The sequence below is a fragment of the Rhinopithecus roxellana genome, chromosome 9 (assembly GCF_007565055.1).
Source record: "Rhinopithecus roxellana isolate Shanxi Qingling chromosome 9, ASM756505v1, whole genome shotgun sequence".
NCBI lineage: Eukaryota > Metazoa > Chordata > Mammalia > Primates > Cercopithecidae > Rhinopithecus > Rhinopithecus roxellana.
In genome coordinates, this window is record NC_044557.1 from 63,061,582 (window position 1) to 63,083,350 (window position 21,769).

Below are 21,769 nucleotides of genomic sequence, written 5' to 3' on the forward strand. Positions count from 1 at the left end.
TTGCAAAAATTTTCTCCCATTCTGTAGGTTGCCTGTTCACTCTGATGGTAGTTTCTTTTGCTGTGCAAAAGCTCTTTAGTTTAATTAGATCCCATTTGTCAATTTTTGCTTTTGCTGCCGTTGCTTTTGGTGTTTTAGACATGAAGTCCTTGCCCATGCCTATGTCCTGAATGGTACTACCTAGATTTTCTTCTAGGGTTTTTATGGTATTAGGTCTAACATTTAAGTCTCTAATCCATCTTGAATTAATCTTCGTATAAGGGGTAAGGAAAGGATCCAGTTTCAGCTTTCTACTTATGGCTAGCCAATTTTCCCAGCACCATTTATTAAATAGGGAATCCTTTCCCCATTTCTTGTTTCTCTCAGGTTTGTCAAAGATCAGATGGCTGTAGATGTGTGGTATTATTTCTGAGGACTCTGTTCTGTTCCATTGGTCTATATCTCTGTTTTGGTACCAGTACCATGCTGTTTTGGTTACTGTAGCCTTGTAGTATAGTTTGAAGTCAGGTAGCGTGACGCCTCCAGCTTTGTCCTTTTGACTTAGGATTGTCTTGGCAATGCAGGCTCTTTTTTGGTTCCATATGAACTTTAAAGCAGTTTTTTCCAATTCTGTGAAGAAACTCATTGGTAGCTTGATGGGGATGGCATTGAATCTATAAATAACCTTGGGGAGTATGGCCATTTTCACGATATTGATTCTTCCTATCCATGAGCATGGTATGTTCTTCCATTTGTTAGTGTCCTCTTTGATTTCACTGAGCAGTGGTTTGTAGTTCTCCTTGAAGAGGTCCTTTATCTCCCTTGTAAGCTGGATTCCTAGGTATTTTATTCTCTTTGAAGCAATTGTGAATGGAAGTTCATTCCTGATTTGGCTCTCTGCTTGTCTGTTACTGGTGTATAAGAATGCTTGTGATTTTTGCACATTAATTTTGTATCCTGAGACTTTGCTGAAGTTGCTTATCAGCTTAAGGAGATTTTGGGCTGAGACGATGGGGTTTTCTAAATATACAATCATGTCATCTGCAAACAGGGACAATTTGACTTCTTCTTTTCCTAACTGGATACCCTTGATTTCTTTCTCTTGCCTGATTGCCCTAGCCAGAACTTCCAACACTATGTTGAATAGGAGTGGTGAGAGAGGGCATCCCTGTCTTGTGCCAGTTTTCAAAGGGAATTTTTCCAGTTTTTGCCCATTCAGTATGATATTAGCTGTGGGTTTGTCATAAATAGCTCTTATTATTTTGAGGTACGTTCCATCAATACCGAATTTATTGAGCGTGTTTAGCATGAAGGGCTGTTGAATTTTGTCAAAAGCCTTTTCTGCATCTATTGAGACAATCATGTGGTCTTGTCTTTGGTTCTGTTTATATGCTGGATTACGTTTATTGATTTGCGAATGTTGAACCAGCCTTGCATCCCAGGGATGAAGCCCACTTGATCATGGTGGATAAGCTTTTTGATGTGCTGCTGAATCCGGTTTGCCAGTATTTTATTGAGAATTTTTGCATCAATGTTCATCAGGGATATTGGTCTAAAATTCTCTTTTTTTGTTGTGTCTCTGCCAGGCTTTGGTATCAGGATGATGTTGGCCTCATAAAATGAGTTAGGGAGGATTCCCTCTTTTTCTATTGATTGGAATAGTTTCAGAAGGAATGGTACCAGCTCCTCCTTGAACCTCTGGTAGAATTCAGCTGTGAATCCATCTGGTCCTGGACTTGTTTTGGTGGGTAGGCTATTAATTGTTGCCTCAATTTCAGAGCCTGCTATTGGTCTATTCAGGGATTCAACTTCTTCCTGGTTTAGCCTTGGGAGAGTGTAAGTGTCCAGGAAATTATCCATTTCTTCTAGATTTTCTAGTTGATTTGCGTAGAGGCGTTTATAGTATTCTCTGATGGTAGTTTGTATTTCTGTGGGGTCAGTGGTGATATCCCCTTTATCATTTTTTATTGCATCTATTTGATTCCTCTCTCTTTTGTTCTTTATTAGTCTTGCTAGCGGTCTGTCAATTTTGTTGATGTTTTCAAAAAACCAACTCCTGGATTCATTGATTTTTTGGAGGGTTTTTTATGTCTCTATCTCCTTCAGTTCTGCTCTGATCTTAGTTATTTCTTGCCTTCTGCTAGCTTTTGAATGTGTTTGCTCTTGCCTCTCTAGTTCTTTTAATTGTGATGTTAGAGTGTCAATTTTAGATCTTTCCTGCTTTCTCTTGTGGGTATTTAGTGCTATAAGTTTCCCTCTACACACTGCTTTAAATGTGTCCCAGAGATTCTGGTATGTTGTTTCTTTGTTCTCATTGGTTTCAAAGAACATCTTTATTTCCGCTTTCATTTCGTTATGTACCCAGTAGTCATTCAGGAGCAGGTTGTTCAGTTTCCATGTAGTTGAGCGGTTTTGATTGAGTTTCTTAGTCCTGAGTTCTAGTTTGATTGCACTGTGGTCTGAGAGACAGTTTGTTATAATTTTTGTTCTTTTACATTTGCTGAGGAGTGCTTTACTTCCAATTATGTGGTCAATTTTGGAATAAGTGTGATGTGGTGCCGAGAAGAATGTATATTCTATTGATTTGGGGTGGAGAGTTCTATAGATGTCTATTAGGTCCGCTTGGTGCAGAGATGAGTTCAATTCCTGGATATCCTTGTTAACTTTCTGTCTCGTTGATCTGTCTAATGTTGACAGCGGAGTGTTGAAGTCTCCCATTATTATTGTATGGGAGTCTAAGTCTCTTTTTTTTTTTTTTTTTTTGTTGGTGTGCTGCACCCATCAACTCGTCAGCACCCATCAATTCATCATTTATATCTTGTATAACTCCCCAATGCAAGCCCTCCCTCCTCCCCCCTCCCCCCTCCCCATGATAGGCCCCAGTGCGTGATGTTCCCCTTCCCGAGTCCAAGTGATCTCATTGTTCAGTTCCCACCTATGAGTGAGAACATGCGGTGTTTGGTTTTCTGTTCTTGTGATAGTTTGCTAAGAATGATGGTTTCCAGCTGCATCCATGTCCCTACAAAGGATGCAAACTCATCCTTTTTTATGGCTGCATAGTATTCCATGGTGTATATGTGCCACATTTTCTCAATCCAGTCTGTCACAGATGGACATTTGGGTTGATTCCAAGTCTTTGCTATTGTGAATAGTGCTGAAATAAACATACGTGTACATGTGTCTTTGTAGTAGAATAATTTGTAATCCTTTGGGTATATACCCAGTAGCGGGATGGCTGGGTCATATGGTACATCTAGTTCTAGATCCTTGAGGAATTGCCATACTGTTTTCCATAATGGTTGAACTAGTTTACAATCCCACCAACAGTGTAAAAGTGTTCCTATTTCTCCACATCCTCTCCAACACCTGTTGTTTCCTGACTTCTTAATGATTGCCATTCTAACTGGTGTGAGATGGTATCTCATTGTGGTTTTGATTTGCATTTCTCTGATGGCGAGTGATGATGAGCATTTTTTCATGTGTCTGTTGGCTGTATGAATATCTTCTTTTGAGAAATGTCTGTTCATATCCTTTCCCCACTTTTTGATGGGGTTGTTTGTTTTTTTCTCGTATATTTGTTTGAGTTCTTTGTAGATTCTGGATATTAGCCCTTTCTCAGATGAGTAGGTTGCAAAAATTTTCTCCCATTCTGTAGGTTGCCTGTTCACTCTGATGGTAGTTTCTTTTGCTGTGCAAAAGCTCTTTAGTTTAATTAGATCCCATTTGTCAATTTTTGCTTTTGCTGCCGTTGCTTTTGGTGTTTTAGACATGAAGTCCTTGCCCATGCCTATGTCCTGAATGGTACTACCTAGATTTTCTTCTAGGGTTTTTATGGTATTAGGTCTAACATTTAAGTCTCTAATCCATCTTGAATTAATCTTCGTATAAGGGGTTAGGAAAGGATCCAGTTTCAGCTTTCTACTTATGGCTAGCCAATTTTCCCAGCACCATTTATTAAATAGGGAATCCTTTCCCCATTTCTTGTTTCTCTCAGGTTTGTCAAAGATCAGATGGCTGTAGATGTGTGGTATTATTTCTGAGGACTCTGTTCTGTTCCATTGGTCTATATCTCCGTTTTGGTACCAGTACCATGCTGTTTTGGTGACTGTAGCCTTGTAGTATAGTTTGAAGTCAGGTAGCGTGACGCCTCCAGCTTTGTCCTTTTGACTTAGGATTGTCTTGGCAATGCGGGCTCTTTTTTGGTTCCATATGAGCTTTAAAGCCGTTTTTTCCAATTCTGTGAAGAAACTCATTGGTAGCTTGATGGGGATGGCATTGAATCTATAAATAACCTTGGGCAGTATGGCCATTTTCACGATATTGATTCTTCCTATCCATGAGCATGGTATATTCTTCCATTTGTTTGTGTCCTCTTTGATTTCACTGAGCAGTGGTTTGTAGTTCTCCTTGAAGAGGTCCTTTACATCCCTTGTAAGCTGGATTCCTAGGTATTTTATTCTCTTTGAAGCAATTGTGAATGGAAGTTCATTCCTGATTTGGCTCTCTGCTTGTCTGTTACTGGTGTATAAGAATGCTTGTGATTTTTGCACATTAATTTTGTATCCTGAGACTTTGCTGAAGTTGCTTATCAGCTTAAGAAGATTTTGGGCTGAGACGATGGGGTTTTCTAAATATACAATCATGTCATCTGCAAACAGGGACAATTTGACTTCTTCTTTTCCTAACTGGATACCCTTGATTTCTTTCTCTTGCCTGATTGCCCTAGCCAGAACTTCCAACACTATGTTGAATAGGAGTGGTGAGAGAGGGCATCCCTGTCTTGTGCCAGTTTTCAAAGGGAATTTTTCCAGTTTTTGCCCATTCAGTATGATATTAGCTGTGGGTTTGTCATAAATAGCTCTTATTATTTTGAGGTACGTTCCATCAATACCGAATTTATTGAGGGTTTTTAGCATGAAGGGCTGTTGAATTTTGTCAAAAGCCTTTTCTGCATCTATTGAGACAATCATGTGGTTCTTGTCTTTGGTTCTGTTTATATGCTGGATTACGTTTATTGATTTGCGAATGTTGAACCAGCCTTGCATCCCAGGGATGAAGCCCACTTGATCATGGTGGATAAGCTTTTTGATGTGCTGCTGAATCCGGTTTGCCAGTATTTTATTGAGAATTTTTGCATCAATGTTCATCAGGGATATTGGTCTAAAATTCTCTTTTTTTGATGTGTCTCTGCCAGGCTTTGGTATCAGGATGATGTTGGCCTCATAAAATGAGTTAGGGAGGATTCCCTCTTTTTCTATTGATTGGAATAGTTTCAGAAGGAATGGTACCAGCTCCTCCTTGTACCTCTGGTAGAATTCAGCTGTGAATCCATCTGGTCCTGGACTTTTTTTGGTGGGTAGGCTATTAATTGTTGCCTCAATTTCAGAGCCTACTATTGGTCTATTCAGGGATTCAACTTCTTCCTGGTTTAGCCTTGGGAGAGTGTAAGTGTCCAGGAATGTATCCATTTCTTCTAGATTTTCTAGTTGATTTGCGTAGAGGCGTTTATAGTATTCTCTGATGGTAGTTTGTATTTCTGTGGGGTCAGTGGTGATATCCCCTTTATCATTTTTTATTGCATCTATTTGATTCCTCTCTCTTTTCTTCTTTATTAGCCTTGCTAGCGGTCTGTCAATTTTGTTGATCTTTTCAAAAAACCAACTCCTGGATTCATTGATTTTTTGGAGGGTTTTTTGTGTCTCTATATCCTTCAGTTCGGCTCTGATCTTAGTTATTTCTTGCCTTCTGCTAGCTTTTGAATGTGTTTGCTCTTGCCTCTCTAGTTCTTTTAATTGTGATGTTAGAGTGTCAATTTTAGATCTTTCCTGCTTTCTCTTGTGGGCATTTAGTGCTATAAATTTCCCTCTACACACTGCTTTAAATGTGTCCCAGAGATTCTGGTATGTTGTATCTTTGTTCTCATTGGTTTCAAAGAACATCTTTATTTCCGCTTTCATTTCGTTATGTACCCAGTAGTCATTCAGGAGCAGGTTGTTCAGTTTCCATGTAGTTGAGCGGTTTTGATTGAGTTTCTTAGTCCTGAGTTCTAGTTTGATTGCACTGTGGTCTGAGAGACAGTTTGTTATAATTTCTGTTCTTGTACATTTGCTGAGGAGTGCTTTACTTCCAATTATGTGGTCAATTTTGGAATAAGTGCGATGTGGTGCTGAGAAGAATGTATATTCTGTTGATTTGGGGTGGAGAGTTCTATAGATGTCTATTAGGTCCGCTTGGTGCAGAGATGAGTTCAATTCCTGGATATCCTTGTTAACTTTCTGTCTCGTTGATCTGTCTAATGTTGACAGCGGAGTGTTGAAGTCTCCCATTATTATTGTATGGGAGTCTAAGTCTCTTTGTAAGTCTCTAAGGACTTGCTTGATGAATCTGGGTGCTCCTGTATTGGGTGCATATATATTTAGGAGAGTTAGCTCTTCCTGTTGAATTGATCCCTTTACCATTATGTAATGGCCTTCTTTGTCTCTTTTGATCTTTGATGGTTTAAAGTCTGTTTTATCAGAGACAAGGATTGCAACCCCTGCTTTTTTTTGTTCTCCATTTGCTTGGTAGATCTTCCTCCATCCCTTTATTTTGAGCCTATGTATGTCTCTGCATGTGAGATGGGTCTCCTGAATACAGCAGACTGATGGGTCTTGACTCTTTATCCAGTTTGCCAGTCTGTGTCTTTTAATTGGAGCATTTAGTCCATTAACATTTAAGGTTAATATTGTTATGTGTGAACTTGATCCTGCCATTATGATATTAACTGGTTATTTTGCTCGTTAGTCGATGCAGTTTCTTCCTAGCCTCGATGGTCTTTACATTTTGGCATGTTTTTGTGATGGCTGGTACCGGTTGTTCCTTTCCATGTTTAGGGCTTCCTTCAGGGTCTCTTGTAAGGCAGGCCTGGTGGTGACAAAATCTCTAAGCATTTGCTTATCTGTAAAGGATTTTATTTCTCCTTCACTTATGAAACTTAGTTTGGCTGGATATGAAATTCTGGGTTTAAAATTCTTTTCTTTAAGAACGTTGAATATTGGCCCCCACTCTCTTCTGGCTTGTAGAGTTTCTGCCGAGAGATCTGCTGTTAGTCTGATCGGCTTCCCTTTGTGGGTTACCCGACCTTTCTCTCTGGCTGCCCTTAAGATTTTTTCCTTCATTTCAACTTTGGTGAATCTGGCAATTATGTGTCTTGGAGTTGCTCTTCTGGAGGAGTATCTTTGTGGCGTTCTCTGTATTTCCTGAATTTGAATGTTGTCCTGCCCTACTAGGTTGGGGAAGTTCTCCTGGATGATATCCTGAAGAGTGTTTTCCAACTTGGTTCCATTTTCCCCCTCACTTTCAGGCACCCCAATCAGACGTAGATTTGGTCTTTTTACGTAATCCCATACTTCTTGCAGGCTTTGCTCATTTCTTTTTCTTCTTTTTTCTTTTGGTTTCTCTTCTCGCTTCATTTCATTCATTTGATCTTCAATCGCTGATACTCTTTCTTCCAGTTGATCGAGTCGGTTACTGAAGCTTGTGCATTTGTCACGTATTTCTCGTGTCATGGTTTTCATCTCTGTCATTTCGTTTATGATCTTCTCTGCATTAATGAGTCTAGCTGTCAATTCTTCCACTCTTTTTTCAAGATTTTTAGTTTCTTTGCGCTGGGTATGTAATTCCTCCTTTAGCTCTGATAAGTTTGATGGACTGAAGCCTTCTTCTCTCCTCTCGTCCAAGTCATTCTCTGACCAGCTTTGATCCGTTGCTGGCGATGGGCTGCGCTCCTTCGCAGGGGGAGATGCACTCTTATTTTTTGAATTTCCAGCTTTTCTGCCCTGCTTCTTCCCCATCTTTGTGGTTTTATCTGTCTCTGGTCTTTGATGGTGGTGACGTACTGATGGGGTTTTGGTATAGGTGTCCTTCCTGTTTGATAGTTTTCCTTCTGACAGTCAGAAGGACTGTCTGTTGTTCTGTTGGAGATTGCTTGAGGTCCACTTCAGACCCTGTTTGCCTGGGTATCAGCAGCAGAGGTTGCCGAAGATAGAATATTGCTGAACAGCGAGTGTACCTGTCTGATTCTTCCTTTGGAAGTTTCCTCTCAGGGGTGTACTCCACCCTGTGAGGTGTGGGGTGTCAGACTGCCCCTAGTGGGGGATTTCTCCCAGCTAGGCTACTCAGGGGTCAGAGATACACCTGAGCAGGCAGTCTGTCCGTTCTCAGATCTCAACCTCCGCGTTGGGAGATCCACGGCTTTCCCCAAAGCTGTCAGACAGAGTCGTTCGCGTCTGCACCGGCTCCCGCTACTTCCCCTGTTGGTCTTCAGCTGTGCGCTGTCCCCAGAGGTCGGGAGTCTAAGTCTCTTTGTAAGTCTCTAAGGACTTGCTTGATGAATCTGGGTGCTCCTGTATTGGGTGCATATATATTTAGGAGAGTTAGCTCTTCCTGTTGAATTGATCCCTTTACCATTATGTAATGGCCTTCTTTGTCTCTTTTGATCTTTGATGGTTTAAAGTCTGTTTTATCAGAGACAAGGATTGCAACCCCTGCTTTTTTTTGTTCTCCATTTGCTTGGTAGATCTTCCTCCATCCCTTTATTTTGAGCCTATGTATGTCTCTGCATGTGAGATGGGTCTCCTGAATACAGCAGACTGATGGGTCTTGACTCTTTATCCAGTTTGCCAGTCTGTGTCTTTTAATTGGAGCATTTAGTCCATTAACATTTAAGGTTAATATTGTTATGTGTGAACTTGATCCTGCCATTATAATATTAACTGGTTATTTTGCTCGTTAGTTGATGCAGTTTCTTCCTAGCCTCGATGGTCTTTACTTTTTGGCATGTTTTTGCGATGGCTGGTACCGGTTGTTCCTTTCCATGTTTAGGGCTTCCTTCAGGGTCTCTTGTAAGGCAGGCCTGGTGGTGACAAAATCTCTAAGCATTTGCTTATCTGTAAAGGATTTTATTTCTCCTTCACTTATGAAACTTAGTTTGGCTGGATATGAAATTCTGGGTTTAAAATTCTTTTCTTTAAGAACGTTGAATATTGGCCCCCACTCTCTTCTGGCTTGTAGAGTTTCTGCCGAGAGATCTGCTGTTAGTCTGATGGGCTTCCCTTTGTGGGTAACCCAATCTTTCTCTCTGGCTGCCCTTAAGATTTTTTCCTTCATTTCAACTTTGGTGAATCTGGCAATTATGTGTCTTGGAGTTGCTCTTCTGGAGGAGCATCTTTGTGGCGTTCTCTGTATTTCCTGAATTTGAATGTTGGCCTGCCCTACTAGGTTGGGGAAGTTCTCCTGGATGATATCCTGAAGAGTGTTTTCCAACTTGGTTCCATTTTCCCCCTCACTTTCAGGCACCCCAATCAGACGTAGATTTGGTCTTTTTACGTAATCCCATACTTCTTGCAGGCTTTGCTCATTTCTTTTTCTTCTTTTTTCTTTTGGTTTCTCTTCTCGCTTCATTTCATTCATTTGATCTTCAATCGCTGATACTCTTTCTTCCAGTTGATCGAGTCAGTTACTGAAGCTTGTGCATTTGTCACGTATTTCTCGTGTCATGGTTTTCATCTCTGTCATTTCGTTTATGATCTTCTCTGCATTAATTAGTCTAGCTGTCAATTCTTCCACTCTTTTTTCAAGATTTTTAGTTTCTTTGCGCTGGGTACGTAATTCCTCCTTTAGCTCTGATAAGTTTGATGGACTGAAGCCTTCTTCTCTCCTCTCGTCCAAGTCATTCTCTGACCAGCTTTGATCCGTTGCTGGCGATGGGCTGCGCTCCTTTGCAGGGGGAGATGCGCTCTTATTTTTTGAATTTCCAGCTTTTCTGCCCTGCTTCTTCCCCATCTTTGTGGTTTTATCTGTCTCTGGTCTTTGATGGTGGTGACGTACTGATGGGGTTTTGGTATAGGTGTCCTTCCTGTTTGATAGTTTTCCTTCTGACAGTCAGAAGGACTGTCTGTTGGTCTGTTGGAGATTGCTTGAGGTCCACTCCAGACCCTGTTTGCCTGGGTATCAGCAGCAGAGGTTGCCGAAGATAGAATATTGCTGAACAGCGAGTGTACCTGTCTGATTCTTCCTTTGGAAGTTTCCTCTCAGGGGTGTACTCCACCCTGTGAGGTGTGGGGTGTCAGACTGCCCCTAGTGGGGGATTTCTCCCAGCTAGGCTACTCAGGGGTCAGGGACACACCTGAGCAGGCAGTCTGTCCGTTCTCAGATCTCAACCTCCGCGTTGGGAGATCCACGGCTTTCCCCAAAGCTGTCAGACAGAGTCGTTCGCGTCTGCACCGGCTCCCGCTACTTCCCCTGTTGGTCTTCAGCTGTGCGCTGTCCCCAGAGGTGGAGACTACAGAGACAGGCAGTCTTCCTTGAGCTGCTGTGAGCTCCACCCAGTTCAGCTTCCCAGCTGAGTTGTTTACCTACTTAAGCCTCAGCAATGGCGGGCGCCCCTCCCCCAGCCTCGCTACTGCCTTGTGGATAGATCGCGGCAGACTGCTGTGTTAGCAGTGAGGGAGGCTTCGTGGGCGTGGGACCCTCCCGGCCAGGTGTGGGATATGTTCTCCTGGTGTGCCTGTATGCTTACAGCGCAGTATTGGGGTGGGAGTTACCCGATTTTCCAGGTGTTGTGTGTCTCAGTTCCCCTGGCTAGGAAAACGGATCCCCTTCCCCCTTGCGCTTCCAGGTGAGGCGATGCCTCGCCCTGCTTCAGCTCTTGCTGGTCAGGCTGCAGCAGCTGACCAGCACCGATTGTCCGGCACTCCCTAGTGAGATGACTCCAGTACCTCAGTTGAAAATGCAGAAATCACCGGTCTTCTGTGTCGCTCGCGCTGGGAGTTGGAGACTGGAGCTGTTCCTATTCGGCCATCTTGCTCCGCCCCCCCGCTTTTCCATCTCGCAGGATAGTTTTTCTATTAGTTTTTTACTAAAGATGACATAACCTTTAGAAAATTAGCATTAATTTCTTATCTAAAATACTTCAGTTGCTAAAAATTTGTTTCTTTAATAATATGTGACTTTTAAAATGAAATTATAAAATAATTGCTCATTTTTTTTTTTTTTTTTTTTTTTTTTTTTTGAGACGGAGTCTCGCTCTGTCGCCCAGGCTGGAGTGCAGTGGCCGGATCTCAGCTCACTGCAAGCTCTGCCTCCTGGGTTTACGCCATTCTCCTGCCTCAGCCTCCCGAGTAACTGGGACTACTGGCGCCTGCTGCATCGCCCGGTTAGTTTTTTTTTTGTATTTTTTTAGTAGAGACGGGGTTTCACCGTGTTAGCCAGGATGGTCTCGATCTCCTGACTTCATGATCCACCCGTCTCGGCCTCCCAAAGTGTTGGGATTACAGGCTTGAGCCACCGTGCCCGGCCAATTGCTCATATTTTCAAGAAACTTTACCTGCTGATACAGAAAAATTTTTTAAAAGTTGTAGTTAAGTCTTAGTACCAATTCCTCTATAAAATGAAACCATTATTAAATTATTATTCTTAATTTCTAATGATAAATTTCATTTTGTCCTTACTCTTCCATACCTCTCACATGTCATTTATTATGTTATATATAGATTTAACTTTTTACTGGCATATATGGTATGTTGCATTTGAGCCAAGTTTTATATTCTGATTTATTAAGAAATAAACTGGGATGTGTCACAGTTGATATGGTGATATCAATTTTAATAGGTATTTGTGAAAAGTATTATCTCAGTTATGTGCTGATTAATTTATCATTTCTAGGACTGAAATGTAGTTTTATTGCAAGCAGTGCAATTTAGTATAGAGAATTCTTAATTTCTTTAAAAAAGTCCACATTTTTCAAAATGATTATATAAAAATCAATATTTAAATAAGGAAGGCTTAGTTGAAGGATACAAAGAGGTTATTGTGAATACTGTCAAATGTTACTTAAAATATGCCTGCAGACATCTAGAAATACTATTCCAATTAAATACTGAAAGCATGAGATCACAGAATGCCAATATTTTTTGGATGTGTTTTGCTTTTTTGTAGTTAAGACTACTTCTATGTTATTTCAGTGGTATTTTTGCTATGCTTTATAGAAGTATATTGATTTGAAATAGTTTCTTGAAATTTTCATAATAAATGCAAAAAAATCTTTAATCTAGTAACTCTAACTTGAAAATAAAGACAAACCTTAATAAATTGAGATATTGGTTGTTTTTAGTGCAGTTTGAATTCAGTAAAATACTGCTTAAGCAGTATGTCCTATAAGTTTAAAGAAAGCAGACAATTTCCCTGGGAGGTCAGAGGTAGCTGATGAGATGAGTTCCTGTTAGAATTGGACATTAATGGATGAGGCAGATATCCATGTGTCTATCACTGAATACAGTGGGAGAAGAATTTGGAAAGTTACTCTACCTTAGACTTGTCCATGAGCAATGATATGTAAATGTTTTAATATGAACACTTAAAAATAGTTAAACCAGTTAATGAAATATTCATTAGTCCCATTTCTTCATGTTCATGTTTGTTAAGGTCTAACTAAAATATAGTCTCAAATTCACTTCGTCCTATAATTGAGGGTTCAAACGTGATTTTATTTGTAGAGAAATATATGCAATATATTTGGAAGTTTGGAGTATAGAAATAGTATGTTGGCTTAGAAAGTCATGGAAAACATGGAGGGGTAATTTTTAAGCAGGCTATTGAGGAGTGGATATAATCTGAAACAGCATACTGTATTATTTTATACAGTCCTAGGTACCTAGTTTAACAAAGTTTTCATGACAGTCCTGTGAGATAAGATGATATTCTCTCTTATAAACTCTTTCTAAATTTCAGAGAGGTTAAATAAGTTGTCCAAAGTCACACACTAGCCTCACAAGATTTTCGTGGAGGATTGTCTGATTTGAACATCTTTGATTGTTTTATTACTTGATGGAGTGAAGGGGACATATATAATCTTTTGTTAATCAGTTTTTTTAGGCCCAGTATGCTTCTTGCCTATAGTTAAGGTAAATTTCCAAGGATTGATAGGCTAGCTAATAAAGCTGAACTCTGCTAGTATTAGTTAATAGTATGTAGATATTATTGTAATTCTGATCTTAAAATTGTGGATATTAGCACTAGGTGGAATCTTAGACATTATCCCAGTTACTGAGTCTTTATGACATACTTTTGGTTTATAGTCATCTGTCTTCTGCTTGAACATTTTATTCGAGGATGTTAGCTACTTTCTGTGCCAACCATTATTGGGCAGCTCTAAATTTCTTTCTTTTATTTAATCAAAGTTTGCTTTTATGAGAAGTTTATACTTGGATTTCTGCCTAAGAATGTTTCTTCTCTGATATAATTATTAATTATATATGTCGTGAGGCATTTTCATTCTCAGAGAAATGTGTGAAAACACTGTTTCTTTTTAAGATTGAGCGACTTCTAAGTTTCTAGTTTTTACTTAGCACAGTGCCAAATGTTGGTTTTAACTAGCAAAGTTATTGAACAGATCATTTGTAGGGGGAAAATGCTTCTGTGAAATCTTTGAGTTCAGTGTTATTTAGAAGTTATGGGACTTGGTGCCAGTAGACTGATGGTATTGATGTGGCTGGTGTGTGAAGGACAGGTGAGGCAGATACTGGTCCTTTTGCCTCCCTGGAACTGAAACTGAAGGCATCATTTGTCCCAGCTCAGAATGACACCAGGATAAATTCTTTTAGTTTTAATGGATCCTGAGGCCTTCAAGTCTAAAAAAAAATTGCCAGTAGTGCTTATTATCAACAGAATAAGTAACCTTCCAGGGCTTAAAATGATGTTTGTTCAACTGCCCTGTTCTTAATAATGCCACAGTTTGAGGCCTCAAGAAGCTATACGTGGGTGTTTTTAATGAACCTGGAGATAGATCTTCCTTCCAAACCTGTGTTCATCAGTCTGCTTTTGTGATTAACGTTCCTTTTAACTAAATACCTTAAAACTACTAAGACTTAAATGGGATGTTAATTCTCTTATCTCCACCTGATTGGTGTTAGACTTATTTTTCAGCTTTGGTTCTGGCATCTAAGATGCACTTTTATGGAATGTTTTGAACAAAAAAGAAACATTAACATCTGTTATAATCTTCTCATTTCAAAGATGGGAAAACTGAGTCCCAGAGAGGTCAAATTTCTTGCCTAAGAGCACAAAGTTAATTAATATCATTGCCTCAATTTGTTCCTTTCTTTCTTGATTCAAGGCTTGATCAACTGTACCATTTTGCTTAAAACAATTATTACTATTTCAAAAAGTAACTATTTTTAAATGTAAAATTCGGTAGCATTAAGTACCTTCACATTGTTGTGCAATAGTACTACCATTCAACTTTGTCTATAAATTTGACTATTCTAGGTGCCTCACTTAAATGGAATCATTCGATATTTGTCATTTGTGTCTGACTTATTTCACTTAGCATAATGTTTTCAAGATTAATCCATGTCACAGCATGTGTCAGAATTTCCTTCCTTATTCATTCATTTGTAAGACGGAATTTTATGTATTCATTTTATGTATATGCTACATTTTGTTTATCCATTCATCCATTGACAAATTCCTCTCACCCTTTAGCTATTGTGAATGATGCTGCTGTGAATATGCATGTACAAATATCTGTTTGAGTCTCTGCTTTCAGTTATTTTGAGTATATACCTAGAAGTGGGATTGCTGTATCATATGGTAATTTTGTGTTTAAGTTTTTGAGAGCTGCCATACTGATTTCCACACCGCTTTACACCTGTAACAGTGATGCAGAAAGGTTCCAATTTCTCCATATTTTCATCACTACTTACTGTTTTCCGTTTTTTTGATAATAGCTATCCTAACAAATACGAGGTGATATCTCATTGTGGTTTTAATTTGCATTTTCCTAATGATTAGGGACATTGACCATCTTTTCATGTGCTTATTGGTCATTTGTATGTGTTTGGGGAAATACCTATTCAAGTCCTTCGCTCATTTTTTAATTAGTTTTTTTTCCCCTTGAGTTGTAGAAGTTCTTTATGTGTTCTGTAAATTAATCCCTTATCAGATATATGATTTGCAAGTATTTTCTTCCACTGTGTGGGATCACATTGCAGGGTCCTGGCAGGAGATGCATCAATAAACAAAATAGGCAAGTTATTTCCCCTCATGGCAATAGAGAATAAACAGTCTCTTAATTAAGGGAATTTTAAGGAAAGAAAAATTGCTCCATGTAGATTGTCTTTTAAAATTGAATCATAAAATCATCCTTTTTGCTGTACTGAGGCTTGAAAGGAGGTGTTTAAATAGTTCTTGATAGCATAATACTTTCGGATTACTTAACATTTTTCTATTTATTATTATTTTTTATGTTTCAGTGAATGCAGCATTTTTACTTTTTAATGATTCATGTTTGAACTGAAAACCATCGAATTAGGAGTAGAGCAAACAGTGATAGGAATTGAAATATAGATTCCTGCAGATAAGTGAAAAAACCCATTGAATAAATTAAATATATTTTATTTACCAGCTCTGAAAACATTCTTCAGTTATTGTTGAACGATGTTGTAGGGTGCATTTGATAATTCAGGACTTAATGCAAGCTTTTCTAAAAACTTGATTTCTCATCAGGTATTTTAACATGTACAGCTTGAATAACATGGGCTTGAACTGTGTGGGTTCAATTTCTTTCAATAACTATATTGGAAAATTTTTTTTGAGATTTGTAACAATTTGAAAAAATTTACAGATGAACCATTTAGCCTAGAAATATCAAAAAAATGAAGAAAAAGTGAGGTATGTTATGAATGCATACAATTTATGTAGATTTTAGTATATTATTTACTACCATGCAATATACACAAATTTATTATAAAAAGTTAAAATTTGGCCAGGAGTGGTGGCTCACACCTCCAATTCCAGCACTTTGGGAGGCCAAGGTGGGAGGATTCCTTGAGCCCAAGAGTTCCAGATTCCATTTCTAGAAAAATAAAAAGGTAACCAGGCATGGTGGCATGTGCCTGTAGTCTCAGCTACTTCGGAGGCTGAGGTGGGAGGATCACTTGCACTCGGGAGGTTGAGGCTACAGTAAGCCATGATCATGCCATTGCACTCCAGCCTGAATGACAGAGCGAGACCCTGTCTGTTTCAAACCCCAAAACCAAAAAGGTAAAATTTGTTAAAACTTATGCACACAAATGCTTAGGAACCACACATGGCACCATTCAGAGCTGAGAGAAGTGTAAACAAAGATAAAGATGCAGTATTAAATCATAACTGCATAGAGTTAACTGTAGTATTACATAGTGTACTACTGTAATAATTCTGTAGCCACCTTTTGTTGCTACTGCGGTGAGCTTTTGTGTTATATCTGCTTAAAATGCTGTGTGATGGTGAGCATCTCCATGTGAGCAGTTCTTCTCTCCAGTATGTGTATTGCAATAAAAAGTGATCTGTCACAGTTCTCACATATTTGTCATTGGGCTGAGTGCAATACTGTAAAATACTATAAACCTTTTTTTTTTTTTTTGAGACAAAGTCTCGGTCTATTGCCCAGGCTGGAATACAGTGGCATGATCTTGGCTCACTGCAGCCTCTGCCTCCTGGGCTGAAGTGATTCTTGTTCCTCAACCTTCCGAGTAGCTGGGATTACAGGCGTGTGCACCACCACACCCAGCTAATTTTTGTATTTTTAGTAGGGACGAGGTTTCACCATGTTGGCTAGGCTGGTCTTGAACTCCTGACCTCAAGTGATCTGCCCACCTCGGCCTCCCAAAGTGCTGGGATTACAGGCGTAAGCCACCGTGCCCACTCCTGTAAACCTTGAATAACACCACAGGACCCACACAAAGTGATTCTGGAAGTGATTCCAAGAAGCAGAAAAAAACCATGACGCTATAAGACAAAGCTGAATTGCTTGATATGTACCATAGATTGAGTTCTGCAGCTTCAGTTGCCTGCCCTTTTAAGGAAGATAAATTCAGCATAAGGACTATTGTAAAAAAAAGTAAAAGAAAATCTGTGAAACCATTGCTTCAGTTATGCCGGCTAGCACAAACACTTTTCACTTTTTGTGAAATATCTTTTTATTTTGTATTGAAAATGCAGCTTTTATGTGGGTGCAGGATTGCTATAAGAAAGGAATATTGGAGACTCTAATATGACTTGAGAGAAAATGAAGTCATTATGTGACCACTTAAAGCAAAAAGGAGATGAAGGATCTAAAGGTGAAGAATTTAATGCCAGCAAATGATGGTTTGATAATTTTAGAAAGAGGTTTGGCTTAAAAAATTTCAAGAGAACAGGAGAAGTACTTTCTGCTACCAAGAAGCTCATCTTAGTCAGCAGATGAGTTTCCTAGGCGCCATTAAGAAAATTATTGAGGGGAAAGGCTATCTGCCTGAACAGATTTTAAGCGTGGATGAAAGTGCTCTATTCTGGAAAAAAATGCCACCAAGGACGTATTTGTTTTTTTTTTTTTTTTTTTTTTTTTTTTTTTTTGAGACAGAGTCTCGCTCTGTCGCCCGGGCTGGAGTGCAATGGCCGGATCTCAGCTCACTGCAAGCTCCGCCTCCTGGGTTTACGCCATTCTCCTGCCTCAGTCTCCCGAGTAGCTGGGACTACAGGCGCCCGCCACCTCGCCCGGCTAGTTTTTTGTATTTTTAGTAGAGACGGGGTTTCACCGTGTTAGCCAGGATGGTCTCGATCTCCTGACCTCGTGATCCGCCCGTCTCGGCCTCCCAAAGTGCTGGGATTACAGGCTTGAGCCACCGCGCCCGGCCAGCAAGGACGTATTTGTAAGGAAGTGATGAGTGCTCACAGACCTGTGCCAGATGATAAGAAGTAGGAAAAGCAGTGCCAGAAAACAAATTGACATTATACAGTCTGGCAGAAGTGTTCCAGTTATTCAAGATTGCTTTTGACTTTTTTTATGACATGGATCCTCCTATGATAGGGGCACTGCATTATTTGACATAAATTTCTTGGAAAGATTGACTAGTCTTTGTATATGTTAATGGTCCTGCCAATTTCTGTTTTTCCTTATGTTTTTGGTTATGATTTGATAATGTATTTAAATAGCTAGTCAAAAAATAAATACATTTACGGTTTTTAAAACATGGCCTATGTGTATGAAATTAAAAGAATATAAAAGGCATAATTACAGGTAAATAGTATGCATCTTTATATTAAATTTTTTCCCTTTAATTTTTTTAGAAAGGGCACAAAGAGCATTTGACATATGTTAACAAGCAAGAAAGTGTTGGTCCAGTGAGAACAGAAAGTTTCCTTTGATTGTGATTTTGGAAAATTTGATATTTTCCACATGGAATTTTATGGTCAGTTGGGTGTGAAGTTGTATAGGCAAATATGATCCATTTTTAATTCCCTAGTTTAATGTTTTAAACTTAGTAAAATTATTTAGTGGTGTCCAAATGAACATTTACAACTCATTCTTAGTTCATTGCCTTCAGATTTGATTTTTGGTTATCGGAGAATATTTCTACATGACCTATATCTATGTCAGAATAATTATATTGACTTTTCCTCAGTATTTGCCTTTGCCTGTGTGCAGCAGTGGGAAAATATTATCCTGTGACAACATTCTATTCTGGTGACAGCATTTTAAAAAATATATCTGTGTTTCATTATTTTTGTGAGGGAGAGTGAAAGTCAATAGTATTTTTTGAGTGCAAAAGAACTCTTAAGTTGTTAATGTATTTTTTTAAAAAAGGAAATGGCTTGGTTAGTAATTATTAAATTTAGCCTAGGTTTTCATTTTATGACTACCTTTAAATTTTTTTCTTAACTGTGTTTGATGATTTAATTTCTTTTTAATATATTAACTTGAAATGTAAGAACAAATAATCATTGGAGGTTCCCATATTCAAAAAATCAGATAGTGCGTAGGTTAGTGGCAGAAGAAAATTTCTATTAATAGCATCATAATCCCCTTGTATAGCATTTTGTACTTAACTAAGTTTTACTGCATACAGGAAGTTTTTTGATACTCACAACCGACCTTTGAAATAAACAGGTTAGGTATTCTTATTTCTATTTTATAGATGTGGAAATGGAGGATTAGGGAAGGTGATACGGTAGACCTAGAGAGATAAAATCGCTTGCGTTGGACATCTTTTGTTTATATTATTTTATTTTATTTTTCTATATTTTGAGGCAGAGTCTTGTTCTGTCACACAGGCTGGAGTGCAGTGGCACAATCTCGGCTCACTGCAACCTCCATTTCCTGAGTTCAAGCGATTCTCCTGCCTCAGCCTCCTGAGTAGCTGTGATTACAGGTGTGTGCTATGACACCTGGCTAATTTTTGTATTTTTAGTAGAGATGGGGTTTCCCCATGTTGGTCAGACTGGTCTTGAACTCCTGACCTCAAGTGATCCACCTGCCTTGGCCTCCCAAGGTGCAAGGATTACAGGTGTGAGCCACCGCACCCGGCCTAGATATCTTTTGATTAATTGATGTTGGAACTATTAATAGCATGTTGGTTAATAGCTATCAATACCAGGTTCTGGACAAGAACTTTGTATTCTTCATTATGACTGACTTAAAAAATGCTGCCACCTTCTTAGAAGAGTCTGTTAATACTTAGCATTGTTCAGCTTTCAAGTGACTAGTGAGTCATTTATTCATTAAAAAAAATTTTTGGTGCCTATCATGTTAAAACTGTTGTGTCATAGGCCTTGGAGTGTGAATACCACTTGGTCTTTGTGTTTCCTTTCTTGATACTTTAAGAATTTAGACAGGTGTTCTTAAACACTGGCTAACTCATGCATTTGCAGCCAAGTTTGTTTGTTTGTTTGGCTTGTTTTTGGAAGATCTAATTATGACCTCTTTGCTAGAATACTTTGCTTCTTATGGCTTATATGGTAAAATTTAAAAGCTTTAAAATATCCTTTGATGCGCTCTATGGTCTGGCCCCTGCTTGGCTGTCTAGACTCATCTGAAACATCCTCCTCTCTGTCCCCTCTTTCTTGCTTTAAAAAATTTTCTCTCCTTTTACCAAATCGTTCACTGTTATTGTTTTACTATTCTATATCCTAAATAACTGTAATTGACTCCAGATGCTAGTCCAATTGATACTTTTTCTGACTAGGTCACACCCCCATAAAATATGCTTTAAAATAGGAGACAACGTTCTTGTTTTTCATAGTCCTTTTCATAGAATTGATTTTACACTGCTTTGTGTGATTATTTAATAGCCTTTCCCACTCGTTTTATTTTAAGCTCCATAAGAACCATCTCTTTTTCTGTGGGGCACATTTATCTTGAAAACCTTGCATCTGTTGTAGACATGAGTAAATATTTATTGGTATACGTCTGGTTGCTTCTTTAACAATTTCAATTTTTTTTTTTTTTTTGGTTTTCTGATTTATGAGGTTTTAGATTGTATACTTTTTTGACAATCAAGTTCTGTCTCCTATTAGCTCACATTATACATGCGAAACATATTTTTGGCCAAAGTGAAAATCTGTGATGTTAATTACTTAAATTAAACTAAATTTTAGTGACTTTTCCTAGTCAGAGTTCTCAAGGTAATATTTGAAAGTTATTAATTACATACATAAAATATATTGTATAAACACACTTCATCTCCTTTTTTCCTGAGCAGTTACACGTTCTTATTTTAAGTAGATTAATTGTCTGTTTTAAATTAACTTGTCTAGGAGATGAGATAATGTAGAGGCATCTTACTTCTTTTTTATTTTGTTTGTTTGCTTCCACACATCAGTTAACCATTATTTAATCTGCTCCATGTTCCGTAGTACTAGCACCACTTTTTGGCTCATACCGAGCAAGTATAGTATATAGGCCATTCCCTCCAGAGACTTACAACTCATGCTGCAGCTCATTTATAAATATTTATTGGATCCATGTTATAATTCCAGTCATCATTCTACATGCTGGGAATGCAGTGGTAAACAAAATAGACCTTGTCTCTGTTTCATGGAGCCGATATTCTGAAGAAGTAGAGCCAGTCAACACTTCATTAGGACAAATACATGCATTTTAGATAATGGTGAGTAATAAGAAAAATTACGGACAATGGAATAGAAAATGAGTGTTTTGGGGAGTTTATTTGTCTAAAATGGTCAAGGAAGGTCTCTTAAGTGGATGTGACTTTTGACTCCAACCTAAATGACCATACAAAGATTTTGGGAAATTGTGTTGCAAGTGTTGGGAATAGCTGGTGCAGGTCTCCATGTAGAAATAGATATGGTTCATCTGAAAGACAGATAGAAGTCAAGTGTGACTGCAACTTAGTAAAGGGAGATAGATAAGAGATTAAATTGGAGAGGTGATCTGTTCACAAATAAAAGCAACGTAAGTGGGTATAACCTGAACAATTTTTAGCCTTAATAGTAGATAAAGATTTAAACAATGTAGAATTAGCCATCTTTTTTTGTATACTGTTAAATGAATATAATGTTCAGAATGTTAGGGTTGTGACACCAGTGGTGGAAATTTAATATGACAGAGTCTTACAACTTTTCTGCTGAGCAGCTTGACTATATCCATCAAAATCTGTAAGCATGAATATCTTTTACTCAACATGCCAATTTTTAGGAGTTTGTCCTTAGACATAATTAAGCAAATGAACAATAATTAGTTATGATAAAATGGAAAAATGTAAGTACCCAATAATGACAAACAGGTTGTATAAATTATGTTACACTCATACCAGTTAGTAATATATAGAATAGCCATTAAAATTGTGTTGTAGAATATATTTATTGGTATAGAAGGATTTTCATGATAAATATTGAGTGAAAAAAGGTCACAGAACAGAGGATACAGAATTAGTCTATTAATGTGAGCAAAAAATATGCTTGCACAGGTATAAAGGCTGGGCTATTGCTAAAT

The 21,769-nt window shown here is 38.4% G+C and overlaps 1 protein-coding gene across 14 annotated transcripts in view; it reads left to right on the plus strand.

The window, feature by feature from the left end:
- Positions 1 to 21,769, plus strand: part of VPS13B (vacuolar protein sorting 13 homolog B) — a 904,863-nt gene that overhangs the window by 166,362 nt on the left and 716,732 nt on the right. The window lies entirely within an intron of this gene.